At 45.9% G+C, this 10,539-nt stretch overlaps 1 pseudogene; it reads right to left on the bottom strand.

Moving 5' to 3' along the window:
- Window positions 1-9,466: 9,466 nt before the first annotated feature.
- LOC113276814 lies at window positions 9,467-9,566 on the bottom strand (annotated as a pseudogene).
- Between the last annotated feature and the right edge of the window lie 973 nt (window positions 9,567-10,539).

The raw sequence follows: 10,539 nt of genomic DNA, 5'->3' as shown, positions 1-10,539 counted from the left end.
CCTATGAAACAACGGAGATCCCTTAAAATGATCCTCCGGTTCTAGAATAGGAAGAGGCATGGGGCATTTATACATAAGCAATTTTTCGGAGCTCTCAAAAACAGCATCACATCTAGAGCATATGAAAGGATTCTCCATTTTTTTAGTATACAGGTGTTGATGGTGGTTTTTAGCTTAGGGTTAAAATCGTAAAACCGTACAACTGACATGACGTCACTATGACCATTAGCACATTTTTTGAATCAATCAGCATGCCTACGTAAGAATTACCAGGGTACCCTTTTTTTATGTGTCATGTTCCACGGCAGAACCCTTAACATTGACTGACATTATCTATGCCAAACCCTAATTCTCATGCTACCGCGCCAAGGCATGCCAACCATGCCAGCCGCACCACTGTGCCAATGGCAAACCATGCCAGCCACATCTCAACGCCAAGGCATGCCAACCATGCCAGACGCACCACTGTGCCAATGGAAAACCATGCCAGCCACATCTCCGCGCCAAGGCATGCCAACCATGCTAGCCGCACCATGCGCCAATGGCATTCCAAACCCTTGGCCCCACCATGCCAAGCCAACTGAACCTTGCCTTGGCCCCAACCATGCTAGCCGCACCATGCGCCAATGGAATGCCAAACCCTTGGCCCCACCTTGCCAAGCCAACCGCGCCTTACCTTGGCCCCAACCATGCTAGCCGCACCATGCGCCAATGGCATTCCAAACCCTTGAACCCGCCATGCCAAGCCAACTGCACCTTGCCTTGGCCCCACCATTCCAAGTCGTCCGTACCAAACCCTTGGCCCCACTATGCCAAGCTATTCGCTCCATTGGCCTTGTCCCCACCATGCCGGCCTTCCCCATGCGACTACCAAAACGAAGGCGTGCGACGATCAACGACCACCCTTCCATCCTAGATACAAATCCTAGTCGTCCAAGGTCGCCAAACAACGCATGGTAACCTTTGGCCCAAAACCCTAGTTTTGGCCACGTCAAACCGCGCCAAGGCATGTCATGCCACATGTGCCAATGACATGTCAATCACCTTGTCACACCATACCATGCTAGCCTTCCCTATGCGGCTACCAAAACGAAGGCCTTCAACAATCAACGACCACTTTTTCATCTAAGATGCAGATCTTAGCCGTCCAAAGTTACCAGATAACGCATGGCAACCTTTTTCCCTAGTTTGGTCGCGCCTAAACCAAGCCAAAACCCTAACTTTTGTCCGCGCCTAAACTGGGTCACATTAAAGCCATACTGATCATACTTTCATGCCACTGGCTACCAAACGAAAGGTTGTAATAATCAACGGCTACCTTCCTCTTAAGATGTAAAATCTCGACCGTTGAAGGTCACTACCGAGACGGAAAGTCTCCCAAGCTCAACTTCCCAGACAACAACAACATGCTACATGTTTTCCATGGAAACACTCGAGACATCAACACATGTCACAAACTGGGGGATGCTCATTGGGTATTGGTTTGGCGGTTTATAGAGTGTGGCGTACACTACGCTCGTTATAAGAAAGTGTCATAAGGATGAGGCGGTTAGTAAATACAGGGAGTAATGGTGAAACACTTTCTTTTATGGAACATCAATTCCAAGCGTTACCGATTACCACCTCCTCTAATTTACTCACCTGTTTTCCATTTATTAATGAGACCAGAGTACGTTTCACTTCGACTTGTATAAATAGGCATTACCTATTTCCACCGAACAACAACTTCTGGTCAGGATCATACAACACTCAGAAAACGTTGGCAAGCTTTCCCATATGTTAGCTTCCTACTTTCTGATATAAGTCACAAAATAACTACTCTTCCAGAATCAACTATTCTGGTCTCAACACTCTCTACGCTTCCCTCCCCAAAACCAACCCTTCTCCTCCTCTTCGTGACCGAAGCAAGTCTGGAACGGCCATTTCTTGGTTTGGGCCGGATTTGTACAGATTGATCTCTCGAATCTAAAGTACTCCCTTTCAGTACATTGTTTAGGGTTTAGACTCGTTTCTCACCCACACGCCCGAAATTACCGAAATCGGCATAAATCGTTTTCACCCTCAAACAATTGGGACCACAGTGGGAGATTAATATTTCGGTTACAATTTCAATTTTAGACCATCGATCTCATGCTTTGACCCAGACATAAAGGCGGTAGAAGCAGGCGACCCGCTCAGGGATCGACGACTCAGTTGCCAGACGACCCGATTATTAGTCTTGACACGGCGAGGGATGACTGGGGAATTACTAGAGGTTAAAAACGAACGGTCCAACCAGGGATCGACGACTCGATTATCAGATGAGACGACTGGGGACTTTCTACAATCACGGCGGTGTCTCCCGTAAAACTCGGTCTTACACCCGGAAGATTCCCTTTTCATCGGGAGACCTGAAAAACCGAGTAAGTCTTACCTAGACAAAATACATGGTTTGCTATTTCAAGTTTTCACGGGAATGATAAAACCGATAGCCATGTTATGTTTCACCCCATTTCATCTACCGACACGCAACGCTCATGGTTCCATGGTTTTCCTGGGATGTTTGCTTCACTTGCAATCGTAACCAAGACAACATCATTCCCAAAACAATCCATTCCAAAACAGTTCATTCCAAAAGAATAATCCAAAACCCTCAAGGTAACATTTTTCTATCAACCCAAAAATCCAGGAAATCAAAACCATAAACTAGGCATTTCATTTGCCTTTTTAAAAAAAAACCTAAAAATAATAAGTTCAGAAGGCAGAAATACATTCAAGGAAAGTTTTTCAACAATGGCTTGCTCTTCTTAGCAAGATCCTCCTTCGTGCTTTGGAGAGCCGCCCTCTTCAACTTTAGCTTCCTGGATAATTTTTCGACTTCCGCTTCCTGCTTCTTCACCATATCCGCAGAAGGACCTTCGACTGTTTCGACCAACAACTTTTTAACCTCAGAGAAACCGTCAACGAACCAAGGAACATTGAACTCGAAGTTTACACACATGTCACGATGGAACCTCCATCTCGAGATTACATCCTCAGAAACAGTATTACCAATCACGTTGCACATGTCTTCAATTAAAGACAAAGCTTCCTCCACATGCTTAACCAACGCAAATCGACTAGTAACTTTCTTGGTCGTGGCGATATGTCCGTAGCTTTCCCATATCTTGGTGTATAGCGCCGCATCTTTGTATGGCACGCTAAATCCTCCGATCAACACATGATCCGGATAAGGAACCAGGTATGGAGGGTTGAAAGTGGCGCCCGCGTCAACATCAGCAACCGACAAGGAATTCCTAACGACAATTGCACCTGCGGCCACTGGAGTACTCTCCATTGTCTGAGTCACACCGACGTTTTCAATCTCGATCAACATCCATTTCAAGGCTGCCTGGTGCGGCTGCCAAAATTGGAGACAAAGCTGTATCACCACCAATCTCTGTCTCAGGGCCATCTTCAGAAACAGTTTCCCCCTATGACATCACGGATCATATATTTTCCAAAGAGAAAGAAAAAAAAATGTGAGAGACTCACTGATTCGCTTTCAGACTGGCTAGAGGAAGATTCAACACTATTGTCAGAAGAACTACTCTCGCCATCACTGAACTCTGAGCTTTCATCCTTCTCGGGTTCCCCGTCGCCAAGGATAAGCTCAACACCGCCACCCTCCGTCTCGAAAAGCGATGTTTTATGAATACTTGCAAGTTTGGTAAAGGAGTTCACGCTGCTGAGACCCTAGGCAAGATACAAAGACGGATACTCAGGAAAGAAACAAGGATATACACGATCCAACTAAAGTAAAGAGGAAAATCACACATACCCGCGTATTGGACGAACTGAAAGTCGGTAGGGCTGTCGAAACTGACTGGGAACCATCTTCACGGCTTTTAGATCTTCACTCCTTCACTTGGGGATTATCTACATTCGGGTTAACGGATTTTTGCTTGGGCGAATAAGGATCCCTCAGCAGTGAATGCTCCTCTAAAACCGCAGGAGAAGGCTTACCGCGACGGTTTTCTACCACATCATTCACGAATCCATGAAAAACGAGAAACTCATCCTGCCAAAATATGTTATATTTGGAGGTTGTTGATGGATTTCGTTCCGCAAGAAGGAAAGGGAGACTTTTACCCGACACAAGAACAGTAGCATCGAGACAGTTGGCAACGAGACTTCTGGAACAACCGACTGACAAACAAGTGGGACCCCTTGGTCAAAAACTAGCCGAGCCATCCTATCGATATTGTAAGAGACTGCTTTGCAAGATCCTCGAAAGAAAGAAGACACATAACCGGGCGTGAAGCTTCGCATGAATACCATCTCTCCAACACTCATATCCTGTTTATCAGAAGACAAAGACATGCTCGGAGCAGGAGCAAAGGCACTGATCTGATTTATGGACGCATGTACCGGATCCCATGGACGAAAATTGACCGTGTGCGAGTTGTCAAGGAATCCAACCAGGTTCGAACCAATCTTTGGGCGCCTATTCGACCAGCGCAGTATCCTATAGCCACCCCAAGACTCGGGAAGTACGACAATGGTTTTGGAGCATACCTTTCGAAGTGCTCCCACATCCACGCTTGGAGAAAGATGGCATGAATATACAAATCCACTTTCATGTAACCATTTGAAGCGCACATGTCCGCGACCAGCTGATCCAAGTGTGTGTACAGAGAACCAAGAGACAATACGCCAATAGGGAGATCGACACCTTTATCCAATTTTATGGCAAACTTGATAAGTTCCTGTCTTATCTCCTTCTTACCCGAGCCGTCATCGAAAATATCTCTGGATAACCAAAGAGCCAAGAACGCCGTGACATGAAGCGTACTATTCTTCTGATTCGGCTCCAACCCATCGGGAAACCACTGAGACACCCACCATCCATAGAAGCACCTCGTCTCGTTTTCTTTCCGAACGAATCCTTTTGATTTCCCAACCAGAGCGGCGCGCATTTCTTCTTCTTCTGCAGACAATTTGACATCGAGGTTTCCTATTACAGTAAGGTTCAGCAACACGGCCCCGCTCTCTAAGGAGATAGTCATTTCACCCCACCTGCATATGGCCGTGTGAGTGTCTAGACACAATCTGGAAATAAAAGCAACCAAGCCTGGAATATCTTTCCTAATCTGAAGCACTGCAGAAGCCGCGACAACATCAATGATCTGTGTCTTGGTTAAACTGGCTTTTACACATTCCTGGCTCATCATGAATCTCATCCATTTCTTAAAGGGACGCAACAGACTCACATAGATTTTAAAGTCAATATGATAAGCATGATACTCTTTCCTCTGAAGACAAAACCTTATTACACCTCCTGGCCGAACCGACCGGGCCTCTCCTTCACTTTCCGGACCAGTCAGAAGAATCGACACATACTTGGGATGATTTCTCATAATCGTGGCGGATGTTGTAAAGAACTCATCATCTATGTTTGGATTGGAATTGCCAACATCTTTCGGTACGACATAACTTTTCTCAAATGATATCCTAACGAAAATTCTCTCACGCTACTTCCACCTTCGAAATAACTAAAATTGAACAATACGAAGAGAAATTATTACGGAAATTGCATAAAAATTATTTTATCAGACATAGGAGATCCATCCTGGACACAAGCCAATTTGTTTCAAAGTCATAACGGGCATATGAGAATAAATGGGGACTGACAGACCCTGCATCGCCTCCTCATGCCAAGACTGTACCCTGCAGCGGGAAATTTGCGCCCGACCGAGGAGGTGCGCCCCACCACGGGAACCATACACACGCTCACACTATGAAAAATGAGTAAACCCTGGAAGCTAGGTTTTCGCAGGAAGGGAATGACAATTACCATCTCATGCATGCCTACTTTGCACAGTAATTGAGGCGGCCAACATCACTACGGTATTCATGCCTAAATGTTACTACAAGTTCGTGCAAAGCATACCTACGGATAGGATTCATACCAACGCAGAAGGACAACATTTCTACAAGTTCACGAAAAGGTACGCCTACAACTAGGGTTTGCACTAACATAAAAAAAAAACAAGAAAAGCAAGTTAAAGAGGAAGTGTTGGAATACATACCTGGGGTTCGCTTGTCCGCTTTACTGTTACCACACGGCCAGAATAAAAAAAAATATAGGTGTGAAGTAAAAGGAGAGGCCGACCCTCCTTTTATAGGCGTGATACTTGGGGGTTTGAATAAGGAAAGGACTTCCACGCTATTGCCTTGGCCCCACATGCCAAGCCATCCGCGCATGCTTTGCCTCACCAAACGGCGCCATTGCCTTGGCCCCACCACGCCAAGTCGTCCGCCATGCTTGCCTCTCCAGGACTGCGCCATGCCTTGGCCCCACATGCCAAGCCGTCTGCATGCTTTTCCTCACCAAACTGCGCCATTGCCTTGGCCTCACCATGCCAATCCGTCCGCGCCATGACTTGACGCACCAACACTGACAACTCTCCAAGCCAGCGTCATGATGTTCCCTAACCCAGCCAAGGTGATGCATATCCAGACTAACCCGACGATCTTCATCTCACCACTTCACGGTCTACACCATGAATAGAATCTAAGCAAGGCTGCCAAACACGAGGATCATGGACTATCCTTACCTCTAGAAAAAGGTTAGTCGGACCTTCCTGACCATCTTCCCACGACTTTTCATTTCGATTTTTGTCCTTTCCCATCACCATCTTATGCTTACCTCGCAACAATGCTCCTTTTTCGAGCTAAGCAGGGGACTTAATGTTGATGGTGGTTTTTAGCTTAGGGTTAAAATCGCAAAACCGTACAACTGACATGACGTCACTATGACCATTAGCACATTTTTTGAATCGATCATCATGCATACGTAAGAATTACTAGGGTACCTTTTTTTATGTGTCATGTTCCACGGCAGAACCCTTAACATTGACCGACATCATCTATTCCAAACCCTAATTCTCATGATACCGCGCCAAGGCATGCCAACCATGCCAGCCGCACCACTGTGCCAATGGCAAACCATGCCAGCCACATCTCAGCGCCAAGGAATGCCAGCCGCACCACTGTGCCAATGGAAAACCATGCCAGCCACATCTCCGCGCCAAGGCATGCCAACCATGCCAGCCACATCTCCACGCTAAGGCATGCCAACCATGCCAGCCGCACCACTCTGCCAATGAAAAACCATGCCAGCTACATCTCCGCGCCAAGGCATGCCAACCATGATATCCACACCATGCGCCAATGGCATGCCAAACCCTTGGACCCACCATGCCAAGCCAATAGAGCCTTGCCTTGGCCCCAACCATGCTAGCCGCACCATGCGCCAATGGATTTCCAAACCCTTGGCCCCGCCATGCCATCCACGCTATTGTCCTTGGCCCCACCATGTCGGCCTTCCCCATGCGGCTACCAAAACGAAGGCGTGCAACGATTAACGGCCACCCTTCCATCCTATATGCAAATCCTATCCGTACAAGGTCTCCAAACAACGCATGGTAACCTTTGGCCCAAAACCCTAGTTTTGGCCATGCCAAACCGCACCAAGGCATGCCATGCCACATGTGCCAATGGCATACCAACCACCTTGCCGCACCATACCATGTCGGCCTTCCCTATGCGGCTACCAAAACGAAGGAGTGTGACGATCAACGACCACCCTTCCATCCTGGATGCAAATCCTAGTCGTCCAAGGTCACCAAACAACGCATGGTAACCTTTGTCCCAAAACCCTAGTTTTGGCCACGCCAAACCGTGCCAGGGCATGCCATGCCACATGTTCCAATGGCATACCAACCACCTTGTTGCGCCATACCATACCGGCCTTCCCCATGCGACTACCAAAACGAAGGCGTGCGATGATCAACGACCACCCTTCCATCATAGATGCAAATCCTAGCCGTCCAAGGTCGCCAAACAACACATGGTAACCTTTGGCCCAAAACCCTAGTTTTGGCCACGCCAAACCGCGCCAAGGCATGCCATGCCACATGTGCCAATGGCATGCCAATCACCTTGTCGCGCCATACCATGCCGGACTTCTCTATGCGGCTACGAAAACGAAGGCCTTCAACAATCAAAGACCATTTTTTCATCTAAGATACAGATCTTAGCCGTCCAAGGTTACCAGCTAACGCATGGCAACTTTTGGCCCTAGTTTGGTCGCGCCTAAACAAAGCCAAAACTCTAACTTTTGGCCGCACCTAAATTGGGCCACATTAAAGCCATACTGATCATACTTTCATGTCACTGGCTACCAAACGAAAGGTTTCAATAATCAACGGCTACCTTCCTCTTAAGATGCAAAATTTCGACTGTTGAAGGTCACCACCGAGCCGACAAGTCTCCCAAGCTCAACTTGCCAGACAACAACAACATGCTACATGTTTTCCACGAAAACACTCGAGACATCAACACATGGCACAAACTGGGGGATGCTCATTGGGTATTGGTTTGGCGGTTTACAGCGTGCGGCGTACACTACGCTCGTTATAAGAAAGTGTCATAAGGATGAGGCGGTTAGTAAATACAGGGAGTAATGGTGAAACGCTTTCTTTTATGGAACATATAGGGTATCGAGCTTGCTAGGAAAAATTTTCGAAGGATATTGGTTATTCTTTTAGCATACTTCGAAGTTCATGACGGTTTCTGTGGGTTGAATGCGTGACTGCGCCGCCTTGTACTGCGGTGAGGCCTTGGGTATCAAAGCTCCACTCAGCTTCCCTCGCCTCGATTCAACTTACTTTGACTCGGATTGATTCCAGAGGGGTTTGCTTAAATTGTAAAGAATTCCCTTTCGAGATATAGAAGCTAGTCTAGAAACAATCTAAGTGAGCCATCATGCTTGTTGTTTCCTAGAAATCTCTAGGTTTGCTGTGGTAAAGTCGAGTCAGCCTGCTGTGTGATTGCTAGAACCTTCCTGTTAGGATTTTTATTTCTTTTTGATTTTTTTAGTGTATGCCCGATTTTGTTAATAGGGCTTGGAAAAGAGATACTCTAGGTCGTCTGATTAGTGATAAACCTAGTAGTTCTTCTAGTGGAGGCGGGGAGCTCGAAGACTCTTCTTTAGAGAGCCCCGTTTTTGGAAACTTCAGTTTTGAGAATCTGCGTCTTTGTAAAGAAATTTCTCCTAGTCCTTTGGTAGTGCCAGAAATGGCAACTTTAAAAGCTTTATTGAACCCAACTAGGACCTCTCGTCCGTCTTGTATCAAGTTAGCTGAAACCGAGGAAAATTATGAACTCAAACCTGGGACTTTACAGATGCTCCCAACCTTTTTAGGAAAAAAGAATGAGAACCCCTATTTTCATGTTAGGGAATTTGAGGAAGTATGTAGTACTCTGAAAATTAAAAACCTTAGTGGTGATGCACTGAAACTTAGGTTATTCCCCTTTTCCTTCAAAGATAAAGCCAAATCTTGGTTGTATAGTTTGGATTCTGAGTCAATTGAAACCTATGAACAACTTACATCTGCCTTTATACATAAGTTTTTCCCAAGGCACAAAACATCGTCTATTAGGACACAAATTTGTACTTTTTCTCAACAAGAGGGAGAATCTTTATATAGGTATTTAGAAAGGTTCAATGACTTAATTTCTCAATGTCCTCATCATGGTTTAGAGAAGGTTAGGTTAGTTCAGATCCTCTACGAGGGTTTAGACTATTCAACAACGACCATGGTTGAGTCCTTATGCACAGGTGGGTTTGAGAATAAAACTGTTGATGAGGCGATGACATTTTTGAATGAAATCTCCAATAAGACCCAACAATGGGAAAATAATAGGGAACCCCAGAAAACAATTCCTCTAAGTAGAGGAAATGTCAATAGGGTAGAAGGATCCTATGAGTCAGATGCTAAAATAGCGGCCATACCCAAAAGGTTAGAAGCGTGGAATTAGGTCATTCTAGTGGTACTAGTGGTAGAATAGAGCCTTTTTGGGAAGACCATACTGTTGAAGAGCAAGCCAATGCTCTTTATAACAACACTACATTCGATAACCGTCAGAAGTTTGACCCTTATTCAGAAACCTATAACCCTGGCTGGAGAAACCATCCCAACCTTTCTTGGTCTAAGGGCCAGAATCAAGGTCAGTCTAGTAACTCTCAAGCTCCCCCAGGTTTTGGCTATCCTAAGAATCCTTCAGCCCCGGCACAATTTCAGAACCCTTCGGATAAGAAGATCATGAGTTTAGAAGAGTCTCTTGCTTTGTTAACTCGTAACACTATGCAGTTTCAGCAATCTATTTGCTCAAGGTATAGAATAAAATAAGAGAATAGGTCAGGCTAACTCTCAGGCTATTTCCGAGTTGAAAACCCAGGTTAGTCATATAAATGAGTCTTTGAGGGAAAAAGGTAAGTTTCCTAGTCAAACTCAACCCAATCCTAAAGCAGAGAAATCGTACAATCATGTGAACTCTATTACAACCCTTAGGAGTGGAAAGAAAGTTGACAATAAGGTTGCCATGCCTGATAGTGAACATGCTGTAGTTCACCCTTATGAGCCAGAAAATGAGAAGACTAATAGAGTCTCCAAAGAGACCAATGAGGGTCCTGATGAGCTCGGATTTGTTCCCAGATCCCCGTTCCCCCAG

The sequence above is a fragment of the Papaver somniferum genome, chromosome 4, assembly GCF_003573695.1.
Source record: "Papaver somniferum cultivar HN1 chromosome 4, ASM357369v1, whole genome shotgun sequence".
In the NCBI taxonomy this organism is placed as follows: domain Eukaryota; kingdom Viridiplantae; phylum Streptophyta; class Magnoliopsida; order Ranunculales; family Papaveraceae; genus Papaver; species Papaver somniferum.
This window is presented reverse-complemented; position numbering and strand designations above follow the sequence as displayed.